The 17,563-nt window shown below is 42.7% G+C and overlaps 1 long non-coding RNA gene across 1 annotated transcript in view; it reads right to left on the reverse strand.

The window, feature by feature from the left end:
• LOC109300732 overlaps positions 1-17,563 on the reverse strand; it is a 96,723-nt gene that overhangs the window by 35,134 nt on the left and 44,026 nt on the right. The window contains exon 2 of the long non-coding RNA XR_002098312.1: positions 5,447-5,543. This is a non-coding gene — a long non-coding RNA (uncharacterized LOC109300732). The remainder of the gene's footprint in view (positions 1-5,446; positions 5,544-17,563) is intronic.

Below are 17,563 nucleotides of genomic sequence, written 5' to 3' on the forward strand. Positions count from 1 at the left end.
TGGACGTTCCAATGGGCTGATGTTAGGACACAAGTAATTCTTAGGCTGGGGTTCCACTTTGATAGTAGCAAAATCTCATCCTATGTCAGGCCCACATGGTGAAAAGAAATTTCATGAGATCAACTGAGCTTTTGGGATTTCCTTCTCCTTAGGCTAAAATGACTGCTTCCTGAGATTTCTAATATAACCCAAACTAGGGCCTTTTTCCATTTGGGATCTTTCCTGGGATTCTGGCTGGAACTCCAGGTTTTTTAATTTGGGGGCCTGAGCTCCAAACCTGCTCTTGCACTGTCATTCATTAAGAGGCCTAGATTCAAATTTCTGGCTTTGAATCATCTACATGCAACTTCAATGGGAAAGAGATCAGGAAGACTGTTTGGCCCTTTTCACTTTCATAAAGGACAGTGACTAAGAATAGGTTATTGAACAGCATAAGAATTAAAAATCAATACATTTGACAGAAATTCAATCTTGAGTACAATTATGTATAAGATTCTTGCAGACCAAAACTGAAGGTGTCCACAAGCCCTGGAATTCACTTAAAAAGGCTTCTCAAAATACAAATTGTACCGGTAGAGTAAATTATAATGGTAGATTTAAAAGAGGAAAACCCCTCTAGCATGGCTACAATTGTATTATAAATATGCTTGTGTTGCTACAACTTAATCTTATATGGGGAGTGGAATACGTCCGATTGTTACCACTGTAATTGCATATATAGCAAGGATTGTACCAGTATAATTTTGGGGAAAATCCCTCCCCTTGTTGATACATTTATATCAATTTAAAAACTGGGTATTCACAAGGTTTTTCTTTCCTTATCATGTGTCAATTTCTAGAACATTACCTTAAATATGCATAGTATATACATCCTGCTTCTTCAGCCCTGTTAATGTGAAAATACTCTGCATACAACCAGCTTGACAAGACCACCACAAAGCTTAGGCTCTGTCTAAATTCAGGTTTTCTTATGAGTAAGCAATTTCAAAGGGTACCCATCAGTTTGAATTGCTAAACTCTAAGAAAATAAACCTGTAATTGTGGGAGTGTTATAACAGGGCTTGAATGTATACAGAGTGCATGGTTCTGATTTCAGAAAATCTAAACCCCAAGACATGGAAAAAAGATGAACCATGGATACCCAATTGAAAGATGAGAAGCAAGTCCAAATGGGATGATGTCAAATAAATCAGAAAATGAGCAACTGATGCGAGAAGTACAGTCCTATTATGGGTAACTGGTCAGTCATTAGGTTGACCAACACTCACCCACAACATTAGGCTTTCAAGGATTCTGGATTTCACAATGGTTTTCATAAGAAATTATCAATTCATGAGTCAAATTTCCTGAAAGTATTACAGTTCAGGCACACGTTGCAGAAAGACTAACATGGCAGCTAACATAGATACCTATCAGACCAATGCTAGGTGGGTTACAAAACTAGCTTTTATTTTCTCTGGTTCAAAACCTAGAAACTTGTGCAATCTTTTAGAAAAGTTGTTTAACTTTGGTCTCTTTTAGGTATACAAAGAACTATTCTTAAATATATGTTATATGTTCTAACTAAATACATTTCTGTAGACACATCTCCCATGCCTCCTCAACGCAGACTACTAGCCATCTGCTGGAGTTAAAAACAAATGCAAAAGTGCTGAGGTAGACATGCCCCTCTTCAAATAAAAACTGAAAAACAAAACAAAACAAAACAAAAAAATGGTTATGTAGGATAGCTCTTGAGACTGTTGTGGTTTCACTCAGCTTTACAAAGCCAGTACAAGGTTGAAAAGCTTAGCTGGTGGTCATAAAAGACTCTGAGGTTTAACAGGAAGATCTGCTAGCTAGCTGCATGTTAGTGACCACCTAGGAATGCAGAAGAAGCACAGGTTTCTCTGAAGCCAAAAGCAAGCACGTCAGCAGCACGGTTTCTTCCTTTCATCAAGTTTTGGAAGATGGGGACAAGACTTCTGACAAACAAGAATGGAGTGACCATCCAAGGCAGTGGTGACATGTAGGGAGTGCACGGGGGTGAAGTGCCGCTGGCAATCCAGGAACACCATTCATGCTTACTGGTCAGTGAGATCAACTGCAGGGGATGCCCCCGCTCCCCATCGGCAAGATCGGCCACAGGGGACAGTTGCTGACTGGCCACTGGGGGGGTGGGGCATGTGCCCCCCACCCCGCCCCAACTCAGGTGGCACCAGTTGCCCATGATCCAAGGTCAACTGGCATCACCAGACCATCACTGGAATAATTAAGTCATTTTTATGCAAACAAGGAACAATTCCATTCCAGTAACCTCAGTTATTAGAAATGAAAATCCAGAGATCAAAAGAAAAAAAACCCTTCACCTCAGAAAGTCAGTAGGTATTTTGAGACATCAAAGGTCTTGAATGTATACTTTATCCATCCTAAAAAGTCCTGACTCAGAAATAATTATAAAATATAAACTAACCAAAAGTTAGAAATAAAATCATTAATTCTAGAGTTCCCCTATTATACCTGGAGAGGAACAAAACAATTCCATTTTGAGAGACAGATTCATTACAGAGGAATTTCAACAGAATTGTCATTGTGTTGGCACACAAAATCTATTGGAAAGTTATACTTTAACTTAAACAAGTTAAAACATTTTTTTTTGTGTGTGTGTTTTTATTTCCTTCTAATCTCACAATTTGGAGGTTTCAGTTTTTAGATGCAGGCCTACCTGCCTCACACTACATCTGTGACAGAAATTAAAAGGTGGAGCAATCTTTGCTTCTCTGATTTATGATTCTACAATATGTTGACCAGACCGGAACCGACATCTTCAAACTTGCACACCTAAAATCGGGCTCCTAAATCTACATTTAGGCACCAAATTAAAAGTGGTCTAATTTCAAGAGTGCCAAGTACATGTAATTACCATAGGCTTAAGTTTGATTTATAGGTAGTTACTGCTGAAAATCAGACCATTTTACAATACCTATAGATGGACTTTAGAGGTTATATTTACACGCCCCAAAAATGTTGGAGTCAAGATTCTACATTATCCGACTTCTGAATGCTCCCCACAAGATAACAGTGACAATGTATATCCCTTCCTTCTCTGCATGCTGTCTTTCCACTTAAGGCTGTTAAGAGGATGTTGTCTGGTAAAATCCTGTTTGCACTTCATCCCAGGACCATCAGTTACTTGTATGAAAGTACTGAATAGATTCTTCAAGGATGCAAGAGAAAAACATAGCAGATATTAGCTGGAGTGGAGATTCTCTTTTCTTAAATTCTTTCACAAAGAGATCGCTGCCTCAGGGACTCACAGGCTTCCATATTATTCAGAGACCACACATTGGGAAGAGATGCAGTGACCTCAGGTCTGCTGCATCATAATTAATGTCACTCCACCCACCAGGTGAATAATTCATTTGGGTGAAGTCTCAAAATTTATCAAGAGTAGTTTCCAATTAGGTAATACGCCATACAGCAGGGCAGGCTCGGTTGTCAAATAGTCGACATTTTCCATATCCTTGTATTAGAATCAGAGATTGTCTGGTTTCCAAAAGAAAAGAAGAAAGAAAGAAAATGGTGTGCTTACCGCTGGATATGAAAGGAGGAGTCATTTGAAATCATATGAAAGGAATCATATGAAAATCCCCAGTAGTTAATAAAATCTTGCTGCATTCCACCGACTGGACTTTAGGCTCCTGCCTAATATGATCATATTTGAAACTCTCAGGGCTTTTTCAGATGCTTTCCATAGTTATGGCAGCACAAAGCAACTGGAAAGTTACCAAAGGTTCCCCAGCACAGACAGATCTTAAGATTATGCAACCTATCTATGCTCCTTCCACATAGGGAGCCTGTCAGGAGTTTTTAGAGGGGGGAGGAGATGGAATAGAAGGTGTGCTAGCAGACCACACACTACACTGTCTGATACTTGCCTAGCAGAGCTGAGGACAGGAGCTGGTATAGTTTACGTCAATCCTGAGGCTGATCTAAGCTGGGCAAGAAGCAATGTCAGCCCCTGTCTCACTAGGGGTTGGGGAAAAAGAAAGACTGCTTAGATTAATCTTTGGCCCCTGGCAGATGGTAATAGGAATGTATGGCCACATCTACATGAAACACTGACTGTGCAGTAGCTTCTTATTCCTGCGCAGTAGTGTTGCATGGCGTGAAGCGTGATGCAATGCTACTGAGCAGTAGGAATGAGCTACTGTCCAGTCACTGTCACCTAAAATCCATTTGGAGATGCTACTGCTCAGTTACTCCAGGTACTGCACAGTCATTTACTACTTGTGTATGCAAGTACTAAATGACTGTGCAATAACAAGTGGAAAATCAGCATCTTGTGTAGATGCGGCCTGTGATTCTAAGGTATTTTATGCCTGATCCTGAAAGTTGTGTGTCCTGCCATGACAGACATGCGCAGCAGGATACATGATTTTAGGGATCGGGTATAATATTCCTCAGATCCAAATCACACATCCACCAGCACAAGGAGCCTAGCATAGAGGATCTGTCCCCCATGCTAATCTCCCAGCACTTGGACTTTTAAACAGTGCTTCAGGACGTGTGGCATCAGGAACCTGTCCCTGATTCCATGCTCCCTGGAGTGCCCTTTGAAGGACCACACACCAAGAGACTGGCATGAGGACTGGGTCCAGGGATCAGGCTGGTGGCAGCCATGTCCCAGTTTGAGACCTGGGCCTGCCCTCTGCCTGATCCCATCTCTGTTCCAAACCCCAAGGCACCCCCATACCCATTCTCACAATCTTGGTCTGGGATACAAGCCACATGATCAGTTTAAAGCAGATACAAACTATCCACAAAGTTGTTCCACATTTAATGTAGAAAAATATCTGTCTGGTTTGCCATTTTATTGCACCATAAATTGGCTAAACGCCTCGCATGTTACAGGTGCTATGGTACAACATGGTACATTTTAATTGTGTCACAAATGTAACATCTTCCAGAGCTCTTCCTCTTGCTCTTCTCCATTGTACCAATATCAGCCCCACATGGATGAGGACTGAGTCCCTAGGTTTTTCATTCATTTGCCACCTCTCCACATGGGTCTGTGGTATGAAGGGCAGAAGCGGTTGAAAGGGTTAATAGCTGCACTACAGTAGACTGGTGTTAAATCCAATGCTGGTGAATAGTTTAATTAGGAAGCAGGTGCACATAAACAGAAAATACAGAGGGCATGGAAAGTGGATTAATGCAGAAAATAGAAGTGTAACTACAGAACTCTTGCAAAAACAGTTATCTGTAATCTGCATTTGCCTGTGCTACAATTTTTTTTCCAGCAAAATTCTGCCTAGTATCCCTTAAGATAGGACAATAAGCACATATATGTAGGGAAAAAAATCAGAAAAGGGCACCAAGAATGTAAACAGAAGGGAATAAAAATAACTGTACAGCTCAAATTACTCAACACCAAAACAGTAAGAACAGTAAAGTTTTCCATTACCTTGCACAGAATATAGCACTCCCGCTCTGAGTCCTCCACAGCCTCAGGCCCAGCTGTTCTCTTGTCTTCTCCTTGGGCATTGGTTAAGTTGCACATTCTGCTAACACACACAAAAATGGCATGTATCAAATGAATAATTTATTTGGGAACTGCCCAGTGAGAGAGGTACTATTATATCTAATAAATCAAAGGCATGCCATTTACTGGTTAGAGGTAGCACAAGTCAGGGCCACAGGGTTCTACCTCAAACTCTGACCCTAGCGTAGCCACTGACATCTCCAGGATACAGGCCACCCCCTTGGTGAGGGGCAAGACCACTGTCCCCCTTGGCTAATCACCAGTGAGAGGTGGGGTGACTGGGCCCCTTGGCCAATCAGAGCCAAGGGGCAGGGCCACCACAGAAAAGGCTCCCTTCTCCATTTCTCCCTGGCTGGCTTAAAACCCTGCTCCTCCTGGCTCTGCACTGCCCTACCTCTAGGCACAGCCAAGAGAACTGCAAGGACAAATCACTGCCATGTATTTCCACCAATGAACTGAAAAACAAGACTTTTTTCAGTCCAGGCCTCATTCAGGAATGGAGGGGGATGTACGGTTTAAAAACAGGACAGTCCGATATAAAATAGGACCAATGGCCACTCTATCTGACCATGATTCATTATCCCAACATGAATCACTTAGGGCACCTATACATGTGCAGCGAGGTGGAGCAGACTCACTTAACTGAATCAGTTGGAGCATGGTAATTACTGTGCTCCAGCAGACTCCAGCATCATGTGTATCAGCGTCCCTGGGCTCAGAAATGTCAACGGGGGCGCTTTAACTAAAGTTAGTTCAAGCAGCTCCATTTTTTAAAAGTCCTGAACACCTAGTGATGTTTATAACCAATACATAGTTCAATGAGCTTTAGATAAAGCATTGAGTTTTAGTTAAAGTGCCCCCGCTGCCATTTTTCAGTCTGGGGACTCTGATACATGTGACACTCAGAGCGTTTTAATTAGAGTGGCTCCAAGAGCCGCTCTCATTAAAGTGCTCCTGCCCCCCCCAAACATGTGTATAAACACCCTTAGGGTCTGACTCCCATTATCACTGTAGAACAAGAGTATGGACACTATGGCTGGCTTCAGAAGACAGAGAACAGTATATGCCAGTATGATCAGAATAGTTCCTTATTTGCTGGTAAGTATGGGCTAAGAAACCATCCATATAAAAATACTATGAGGAGATAATGAATAATGTAAAGAGCTGTGAATCCTTTTTTATATGCAGAATCCATGAATTTCAAACAGTGGATGCCTTGGCACCTAAATAAGCAGTCCCATTTTTAAAAAGTTCTGAACACCTTGTGACCCCACTGATGCCACTAGGAACTGTTTTATGAAAAATTGGCCATTTATATAGGTGTCTAAATAGAAACTTGACTATTTACAGCTGGCTCCCAATTTTGAAAGCCGTGGCCTCAGACAATAAAATTCTGACATTTGGTTTACAGATCCCAAAAACAGGAAATGGGGCAACATGGATCAGCAAATTGCAGAGGGATTACAACATAATGCTGGTATAAATGGCATAAGCCAAACCCATGTTTGGTAACCTTTCATGTAGTGAATGTGTGCAAGACTGGGTCTTAAACCAAAAAATGCTAAAAGGAAAATTCCAGCCAGTGATTTGGTTTAGGATTTCAGAAGGACTTGTCCTGCCATATGATCTGCCAAAATGATGAAAGAAAATTCCATAAACAACTCTGGGAGGGAGAGAATGTAAGAGGGAGAGAATAGACAGAAAGAGGAAAAATGGGAAAAAGAAAAACAGGGGGGAGATCTCCTCTGTTGGACTGTGATACATTGACATAATTAGGGATGTTGAAATTTTGTGTTTGATCTTGGAAATCCTAGTAAATAAACAGCAGATCCAGGCCATGTTCCATAGCATTGCTCTGGCCGAACTCCCATACGGGGCTAATTTATGTAAAGTCAAGGAGAATTTTGCTTCAGTAAGAACTTCAGGATACAGGCTCCAAAACAGGATACTGAATGTCTGGGACGTCTTCTGTGGTAACCATTAACAAAAGAATTTAAAAGGCCTATTACAAATTTTTAGCAATGACTGGCTTGCAATATGGACAAGATAAGACAGTTCAATGACTTCAATTAAAAAGTATATTTAAATCCAGCCACATCAGCATTAATATTTGTAGTTTTGACACAGACTTTGGACAAACTCCATACTCTATTACCACAGTAATTCTGAGGTGAATCCATTGACATCGATGAACACTCATTGCTCAGGAATTACTGTAATAAAGAACCAAATCAGTCCTTGGTTTTCTTCCCTACAAATAGCCACTCTGAAAATACTAATCAAATCACCAACAGCAGAGGTTCTCAGATAGACTAGTCCTTAATGAAGACCATAGTTCACCTTCCATTTTGCGTGTGACCATGACTAGGGACAGTAGTTACACATAAACTGGTTTAAGTGATCAGAAACTGGTTTAAACATGTAACAGAACAGAAGCTCAGTGCACATAAACTAGTTTAAAAATGGCTGAAACTGGTTTAAGATCAACCTGGTTGAAAGCAGTATCAGATTTGACTGATTGAGGTCAAACCAGTTTATGGAAATGCTGTCCCAGGCCCCTTCCTGATTTAAGTTAAATCAGAGTCCCCCAACATCCCAGCATGCTTTGCAGCCCTAGGCTGGGCTGTGCTGTCTGCTCCAGAGAGCAGGGCTGGCCCTGCCCCTCTGCTCTCAAGGGCGGGGGGCATGGCAAAAAGCCGGCTGGCATAGCCACCTAAGGCAAATGGGGCAGAGGGGGGGTTTAGTCCCCCCTCCCTCTCCTTTCCCACTGAAGGACCCCAGCAGGGGTCTGCCAGCCCCAGCTGCTGCCTCCATTGCTCACCCCCACGCAACCCCAGCCAGGCAGACCCGGCTGGGTCCTTCAAGGAGAAAGAGGAATAAACCTTCTCCCTGCTCCCTTTCCCTTAGGGGACCATGCCGGCTGGAGTCTGGCTGGGCAGCGCAAGCCTCTTCCTGGTGGCGGGGCTGAGAGAGGAGTGTGCTGTGGATGGGAGTGGGGCAGGCAGAGCTGCCGCAGCCTGTGTAGGGTGAGTGGTGGCAGCGGCAGGGCTAGGAGGGGTGGCTATGGGGGCTAAGGTGAATTTTTGGGTAGCTGTGGCCCCCCAAACTCTTCCTAGCACAGCCGCCACTTAGCCCCTCATAGCCACCCCTCCCAGCCCCACCACCACTGCTGTTTGCCCCAGCTCAGTCCCACAGCCCCAACCCCAGGCAAGATGAGCAGATGATGGAGCCAGGCCAGGCCGCAGGGACAGGGTCCTTCCCAGCTGGCTGCAGCTCCAGTTGCTATGTTGAATTAAGGTTAAATTGTCATAGCCTCTATGACAAAGTTTCTCAGCTATGGCACCCTGGAGTGCTGTAAGATCCTTTTTCAGGAGCTGCTACTCACTATAAGCACCATTATATGTGCAAACTCCTGCACATGATTCACAAAATAAACCCGGAAATTTTAAATAGGACTTTCTAGTGTCAAAAACATTCTGACCTATTGTGTTCCTTCCGAGTTCTCTGCAACAAAGAAATTGCTGTATTATTTTTCCAGAGTCAAAAAATTAGTGAAATCTAAGAGCTGGCATTTTCTGAGGGATACCGTGAATCAAGAAAAGATGAGAAGAAACGGTCCTACAGACAGCTGATGACCACCAGCCAGTACCAAACAGACCACAGAGAGCAGAGCAAAAACCACAGCTTGAAGCCAGTAAATTCTGCTACTTTCAGAAAAAAAAATGAAGAAATCCTTAGCTACCATACATTGTGCTGACCCCTTGCATATCCATTTCTTAATGTCCACATCATGCTATACCTACATTTTCATTTATTTTCTTTTGCAAAAAGCACATTCAAATAGGAAGCAATGTGAAGGTCAGATCTGTTCTGTAAAAATCCAAAAGCTCTTCTGTGGCACAATTAAAAGGAGGACTGTGTGAAGCCCCAGTGGCAATGATATATAGATAAACATCTGCATTCCTTGCATACCACGTTCATTTTTGCTTCAAGAAGGACTTCACACTTCCAGTGCTGTGCAAACTGTATGTGTTCTCTCTCTCCTTCTCCCTCTCTCTTCCCCCATCCATTTGGCATCAGGTCTCCATTTGATAATTTGATTTTGCATTATAAAAAGCCATGATTGATTGTACAATGCTTTCTTTAGATGTGTCAATTTATGTAATGAGCAAAGATTTAAGTTAATCTGAAATATCTTATTAGTTGATTTTTTACCTGATGAAAAAATATTCAGTTCAAGTTGCATTGGCTAGATCTTGAACTATTTTATGCACTGTCTATTTAAAAAATAAATCAAGCTTGAATTACATTCCAAGGCAAGATCCTCTTGCCCTATACAAACGTAAGTATTTAATTTGGCTTCCCCTGTTTATGTTAGTTTGTTTTAGTTGCTCTGTGTCTTATTCAACCACAAGAATGCAGCATAATTGGACTTATTCAGTACTGTGTGTCTTTGGCTGCCTTTTGCTTCCCAGAAAAAAATTAGTTTTTAAAATAAGAGCTAAAAGTGTTTTTTGTTCTTTAGTTGTGAAACTAAAAACTACACAAACAATCAAAAGAAATGTCATGCTGTGAGCCTGTGAAGACAAGCACTGATTTACAAAATGAAGTAATTGTAGCACTGGGGAAGGGAACATGAAGAGTAAAGTCTGCAATCTGTCCCAAGAGGAGCCCAAGCCTTGGACTAACAATGGCATCTACTGGTTGCTGTACATGAGATAAGTAAGCTGCAGTCCCATTTCAGGGAAGCTTCCTTCAACCTCCAAGAAACACACTGGTATTGGAAATCTGTTTCAAGTCCCGCTGCAGTCAACAGGACAATTCCCACTGACTCTAAAAGGAGCTGGATCAGACTCCAGGAGAGGAATGGTTTGCTATCTTACTTCACTGCACCAACATGCATCACTTCCCATCTAGAGCAACCACCCGAATCAGTCTCCATGTATTGTTCAATCTTTGGCTCTTCTACAGACACTGCCCACAAGCTATGTCAATAAGGACTAACTAGAGTTTGCTGGAAGTGTTTTGAAGTGTATAGAAAGCAAGACTGGACAGAAACTCCCTACACGTTTCACTTTGGGCTCCAGGCCTCCAAGGCTGGGGATTTTGACGGAGACATACCAGTGCTCCTGCTGGGATAAAAACTGAGATGTTCCAGGTTGGAGGGTTTTGCCTCTCCACTTAGGGACAGACCAATTGCCATATTTGGTATCAGGAATAAATTTTACCCCACCGTCAAATTGGTAAGGACTATGGAAGAGTGGAGTGGTTTGCCTTCCTCTGTAGTGGGAGCCATGGCTCTCTTCCTTGGATTTCTCCAGAGCATTTTAAAAACCCTTCCAGGAGCAGGACACTGACAGCCCTCATCACCCAGTTTTACCTGTGGCAGGTTAGGGTGCTTTGTGATGTCTTGACCATATTCCATGTACTTGTGTAACAGTGTTGATTGTGCAGTTTTAGGAATAGGTTAGACAAGGACTTATATGGAATTATTTGGATAGGCAAGGATGACCTTGCCTCAGGCAGGGGTTTGAACGAGATTCCCTTCTAACTCTACTTTTCTTTGATTCTAAATACAGGCATAATCTTGCTCTCTTTGAAGTCAAAGACAAAACTTCCTATGACTTGAACAGCAACAGGCTCTAGCCCATAATTACCCCCATATGATGCCCTAATTATGTGACCAATTTAGTTTTTAAAATGAAAAATATTTTGTAATAATGCAGGTATTCTAAAAAGCAGCCAGTGCTGGTAGGGCTTAAGTGCCAGCTTGCCTCCTGGAACAAACCACAGACTTCAACAGTGCCATTCCAGTTTGCACCATCTTAGAATCTGGCCCTTATGGTTTAACTTAATTTAGAATGGCTAAACATTTTTTTTTAATTTAATGAAACAAGTTTGTCTTTGTGCCAATTCTTAGTCTGCTGCGCTGCAGCCCAAAGTATAGTTTTATGGCCAAATAATAAATCCATAAAATAAAAGCCTCTAATGGAAATACTGACACAACTTTAAGCATACTAATGAGCACACATTGCTGTCATTAAAGTATATAATCCAAAGGCAATAGCTTCTGAGCATTTATTATCCTTATTTTGGAGGGGGGAGTATGTTCTTAGGCTGCTAAAAACAAATAAAAAGTGAGATTTAAAAAGAAAAAAAAAACCCCATAAAGCCATGGATTGTCAGCTCCAGCCAGCTTGGCGGGTGCTTAAGGGACTATATACTGTGAGGTCAAGTTACAAAGTAATTGCTTTATTCTCTCAACAAACAACAATGGAATGAGAAAGATAATGAATACACTCCTGTAACGCTGCCTTCCTGAGCATAAACAGTCTGATTGCTCCATGTTGTTTATTACAGCCGAGTCCTCACTCTTCAAATATGTTTGTTACTATGGGCCTCATTCGAATCTTGGCTAAACCAAATTTCAAGTAACAATACGGACTTCAGAGGGGATTTTATGTCCCAGATTTCCACTGGCCCCCTGGGGCGGGCAGGGTTAGGGAGGAACAGGTGGGGCAGTGGGCAGTGAGGAATACACACTCGCACCCAGCAGAGATTCTGAAGAAAAGAAATAGCCTCAAGTAAGGGATGGGAGGTCCCAGGGGAGGGGCCAGAGAAACCATGTGTACCTGGCCCTGGCCTTACAGAGATCCTAGAAGATATCCATGGACCATGCAGCGAACACAGCAGTTTATTCCTTAGGATGGGGAGCCTATATTGAGCTGAGATAAGATGATAAGACCTTGGAGAGGATGCTCTACTGGGATTAAGTTGCTCTTTGAATCACACCAACTCAAGGGGACTTAGAGCTGCCCAAAAACAGCAACTGGAGATTTCCCAACCAAAGGAAGTTCCTCTGGCAGCATAGTTAGTATAGCTGGTTCTTCATTATTGCCCTCTTATGCACGTGGCATTTCAGACAGTTGAAGGGCACCAGATCATCAGCAGTAGTCATTCATTTTCTGGACTTCTTTGTTTCAGGTGACTAACAAAGGTGTCATATAGTGGACCCCTAATAATAGTTACTACGTTGAAAATACTGAGTTCCTTGATTTAACATAAATTCTATCCTCCCCCCCACCCCCATTTAAAAACCTTCACTGATATCAACAGAGTTGCACGTAAATTGTGCATCATTAATTTTGCAACTGGACAAATATTTCAACTAGAACATTTAATGAGTCTCCATATTAGCAAATTTAGAACACCTGGGCGTTCATGAGCTCTGTAAGCAGATGCATCAGAAACATATCTGAATCGATATTCATTTCCAGTTTGAGTGCCCCTATGCTATAAGCTGTGTTGGGTTAGAGTAAGGAATACTAAAAAAACACCCACAAAAATTAGACAGACTGCCTTGTGAGATAAAACAGAAAGCAACATGTCTACTCAGAAGCAAGCCAAGGCAATAATTTCTCACAAATTTTATAACCAAACAGTTCTAAGCAACATGAGTTTCAATAATTTGCTTGGTAACTATGGACAGCTGTACACAGACTTTACAAATGCCATCTAGTGGGGGGAAAGGCAAATAAACTGATTGTAGATTATTCTTCATGTCCAAAAAAGAGCGAATGGGGAAACAAGTCAGTTTCACAATCTATTTATTTGGTTGTTGCATATTAAAAAAGATAAGGTCTCTGAAGCATTTGTGCTAAACCAAAAGTGAATGGGAAATATGGAGTTGTATGACTGTAACAATAACTGACAAAACAATCAAATTAGAAACTGTTTTATAGGTGCTGTTTCTGGAATCCTACAACTGCAGACCCACTGATATGCTTCAAAGCTACTACATTTAAACTCCAAGCACTTAGATGCTTAGGGAGATGGAGGTTGCTATCCTCTTATACAATGCTGCCCTCTAGCAACCAAAACAAGGCATAGAAAATTTAACTTTCTCTGAAAGCAGATTTAGCAGCTCATTTCCTTTCACATTATTTTCTTTGGTTTTATGTTTAGGACCCCCATCTTATAGTTCTTACTCAGCCAAATTTCTCTCTTACTGATTTTTTTTTGTGGGTAAGGAGAGACTGTGGGAGAGTAACCTTAATATTTAGCTAATCACTTGTAATGGTAAAAGTTAAAACCTGTTTAGGTGCAAAGAGAACTTCTGCTTACAGAGGATGTGATTCTTTCTTCCTTGTGTCTCCAGAACTGCCAGTTACATTTATTTTGGTTATGTTAACAACTTTTTAATTGTACATTTTGGGCCAGACTTACCAGCCCCCTCCCACAGTTTCATACCAATTGGGTGACTAAACCAAGTTGATGGCTGCTTCCTATTACTGAAGTAGACCAAAGCTATCAATATATACTGTACTGGTAACCCTTGCTACAAACCAATCCTTTTCTCATCTGTGCAAACTACCCAGTACCCCAGGGTATTGGAACCAGTCAGTTGTGAGAGGGGTCCACGTAGGGAAGAGTCTCGTGACTGTATCTAGCACTGGGTTTACAGAGTCCATGCCAAGGTTATGACCTCATGTCTGATGCCCTTTCTGGAAAGGTGCAACTATCCTAAGGTCCAGTCATCCTAAGTCTCACAAACAATGTCTGAGGCCCCACAAGCCATCCTCTCACTTTCCAACAGCTCCACCAAGGCACATGTGGGCACATTCAATTTATAGTGCAACTCACTTGAGGACTGAAGTGGCAAAAAATCATAAAAAACAAAATTAAAAGTAAAAACAAGCAAGTTAAGCACCAGATCAGGAAGAGCAGCCCCACGACAGAAAGAAAGGTATGAGTTTACCTTCAGCAATTTGGCTCTGTCAGCCAGTACTCCCATCAAACATCTTGAACAGCAGCAACCCCCCCATAATGCTAAGATCTGAGCCAGCAAAGCACAGTACATCTAATTCTAAACCTATGCATAGTCCCACAGAAATCAGCAAGCCAATTCGTCATTAAGCACATATTTATAAGGTTTACTGGACTGATTCTATGAACTGAAACTAGAATTCTGATCTATAATTTGGAAAAAAGTTCTTCATTTGGAAAATCTTGTTCCGATTAGAATGAGCCCAAACTGGATCCAGAACTAAACTTTCCTAAAATTCAGCGGTGTTCACATCCGTTGTTTGTTCCAGTATGCTGGCATCTCACCAGCCCCTCCAAGGTCTGATGAGATAAGGTCCTATATAGGAGGCGGAAATGCAGTAATCTAAAGGGAATTCCAGCAAAATAACCAGATGACATGGAGATATGAGAAAAATGTCTTTCACAAGAAAAAGGAAGTTGCTCATCCTATGAATAGCAAGAGGTGTCTCTAGTATGGCAGCTGAAATTAAACATACATGGAGATTAAAAAAACAAAGAGCTGGCTCCTATAAATAGGAAAATATATAAACGAGGCATTGGTCCTGCTGACCAAGATGAAATAACAACATGACGCATGAAGGTTGAGAGAGACAAATAAATATTCTGGATGCTTAGTTTAAGTGGTGACAAGCAGAGCTAAATAAGAATCTTCTGCATAAAAGCCCATTTCAAAGAAAGTGCTTTGGAGGCCATTGAGCTAAGAGGTCTCTTGGGTCACCTGAAAGCCAAAGTTGCTTCTTGCAATATTGTGACAGTGGAGTAAAGGGAGGGCCAGAAAAATGTAGTGTGTTGCCTTAGGATACTTAAGACCGGATACTCTGCTGTGGCCAAATCCTTTCAGTGAAGCATAAGTGGGGCCATCAGAAGGACAGTTTGGGTTCCTTTACCCTCTTCTTGGCCTGGCAATGGCCCCTAAAGGACTGTGCATCATCTCAGGATAGACAAAAGGCATGCTGCTTTCCCATGGTGCCACACCCTTGACATGGCTCCTGCATGACAACTACAGGAAAGCGGCGCAGAATTCCTTTTTGATGTAGGAATCCTCAGCAGGGGGGAGGCAGGTGGTTGCTTCTGCTTTTACAGTGCCTAGGCAGGGCAGCAAACCTGGTCTTTAACCTTAAAATAGATGCATGGGAAGAAGGTAACACAAGGGTGATTTTGAAAATGTATGAACTGGATAGAAGCTCAGAGGAAGAATGCGAATGCCAGCCAATTCTTGCAGATGCTATATAAATGGCTGTTATATTCATTCACCATCTGGACATTCAGTTTACATTAGATTGCAACAGACCTTATGCTGAGAACTACAGGTAATCTTGAAGCATTTCTATTAATTTTTTCCCTACAAATTAAAACATTGAAATGATTCATTAGCACCACCACTGAAAAGTATTGTTCAGAAGCAGAAAGATGTACTGCATCGAACAAAGCAGCATTCCAAAACCTGTGTTTGAACAGAATTCCCTTTGTAATTCTACTCATAACACATCACACAGATTTGATATTATGTTGAATCTTTTGTAAATTCTATGTTTTAATTTCTTCTTTTTTTTTTACTAACTGGCAGGACCTTTTTATTTTCCTTGTCTTAATAGTATTAGCCGCCTGTACTTAAAAGAAATGTCTGGCTTCCAAAGGTGTAACAGATATACTCACTAGAAGACTAGAGTTAGACCAGTAGAGACACATACTGGTTAATATTCCAGTGTGTTGTACAGATAGATGTCCATACAGCAAATCCTTTGATTCTACAGTCCTTAGACAAAATCTCCATTGCAGTCAGTGTACTTATTCAATAAACCAACTTCTGCTCTAGTTATGAAAGCACAAATCTAGAATGACACTTAGGCCACTTACTCTTTTTTCTCATTTAGGTGGTCGGAAACTGATCTATATACAGAACAGAAGGTCAGAGCACATAGACTGGTTTAAAAATGGTGGATCCCAGTTTAACATAGACCTGGACTGATGCAGTATCAGAGTTAACCACTGTAAGTTAAACCAGTCGACTGAACTTCAGTACCAGATCCCCTTCTGACTCAACTTATAGGTTGCTGTCCGCTGGCATCACAGGGGCTTTTGGGGCCTCGCTGGCCCTCCCCTTGCAGGGCAACAAGCTAGCACTTGCCAGGTGCTTGAATGTAGTGGGCTATCACAGACCCAACCAGCACAGACACAGTTGCAGGGGAGGGGGACTTGTGCCAGACAGCAGGGACATGAGCGCTCCATACAAGCAAGGATTGGGCCCCTTGCACCCTGGAACCAGCAGCAGCTGGCAAGATGTGCTGTGCAGCTCAGAAGGCTTGCGCCAGGCAGCGGGGACACAAGCGCTACACGGAAGGAAGGACTGGGCCCTGCTGCCTGGCGCAAGCCTCCTGAGTTGCCTGGTGTATCTTGCCAGAGCTTGGCACCAGTGGCAGCCATCAAGACACACTGGGCAGCCCAAGAGGCTTGTGCCAGGCAGCGTGTACATGAGCACTCTGTGAAAGGAAGGATTAAGCCCTGCTGTCCAGCGCAAGCCTCTTAGGCTTACTGGTGCATCTTGCCAGCTGCCACTGTTGCCAAGCTCCAGTGAGATGTACCAGGCAGTCTGGGAGGCTTGCACCAAGTAGTGGGGACATGAATGCTCCATGGAAGGAAGGACTGGGACCTGGGAACCCAATCCTTCCTTCTACGGAGCTGGGCCATCCCTGATTGGGTGTCAGGCACAGGCTCCCAACCCCCTGCTGTCACCACGGACTATCCTCTGCACCTAGCCCTATACTTCCAGGAAAGCTCCAAAGGAGGTCACCACGGCATGCCTGGCAGTGGCAAGGAAGGTTGTACCATGGTGAACCTACTCTGGGGCTCTCCTGGAAGTCTAGGGCTAGGCACAGGGGAGTGTCCATGGTGTCAGCAGGGGGCTGGGGGCATGTGCCCAACAGCCCATCAGGGATGGTCCCCACTCGGCTACCCTCGGCAGTCTCTGGCAGACTGGGAGGTATGCAGGACTGCCCCCCACCCTGGCCTCAGCCAGTGCAGGTATCTGCCTGCCCTCCTAGCCCTACCCCAAGGGCAAATTTGTGGCCCATTCACTCTTGATCCAATCTATGTGTTTTAGAGAAATCCACATCGATTCTGCCTTAGAGTTTTTGAATGTCTGTACTTAGCCTTACAGCCAGTTGAGCTACGGTGATTTACATCTATATAAGACACCTGAATCTGAACTGCTGT

Source organism: Gavialis gangeticus, unplaced genomic scaffold, assembly GCF_001723915.1.
Source record: "Gavialis gangeticus isolate Ggan-Ray unplaced genomic scaffold, GavGan_comp1, whole genome shotgun sequence".
NCBI lineage: Eukaryota > Metazoa > Chordata > Crocodylia > Gavialidae > Gavialis > Gavialis gangeticus.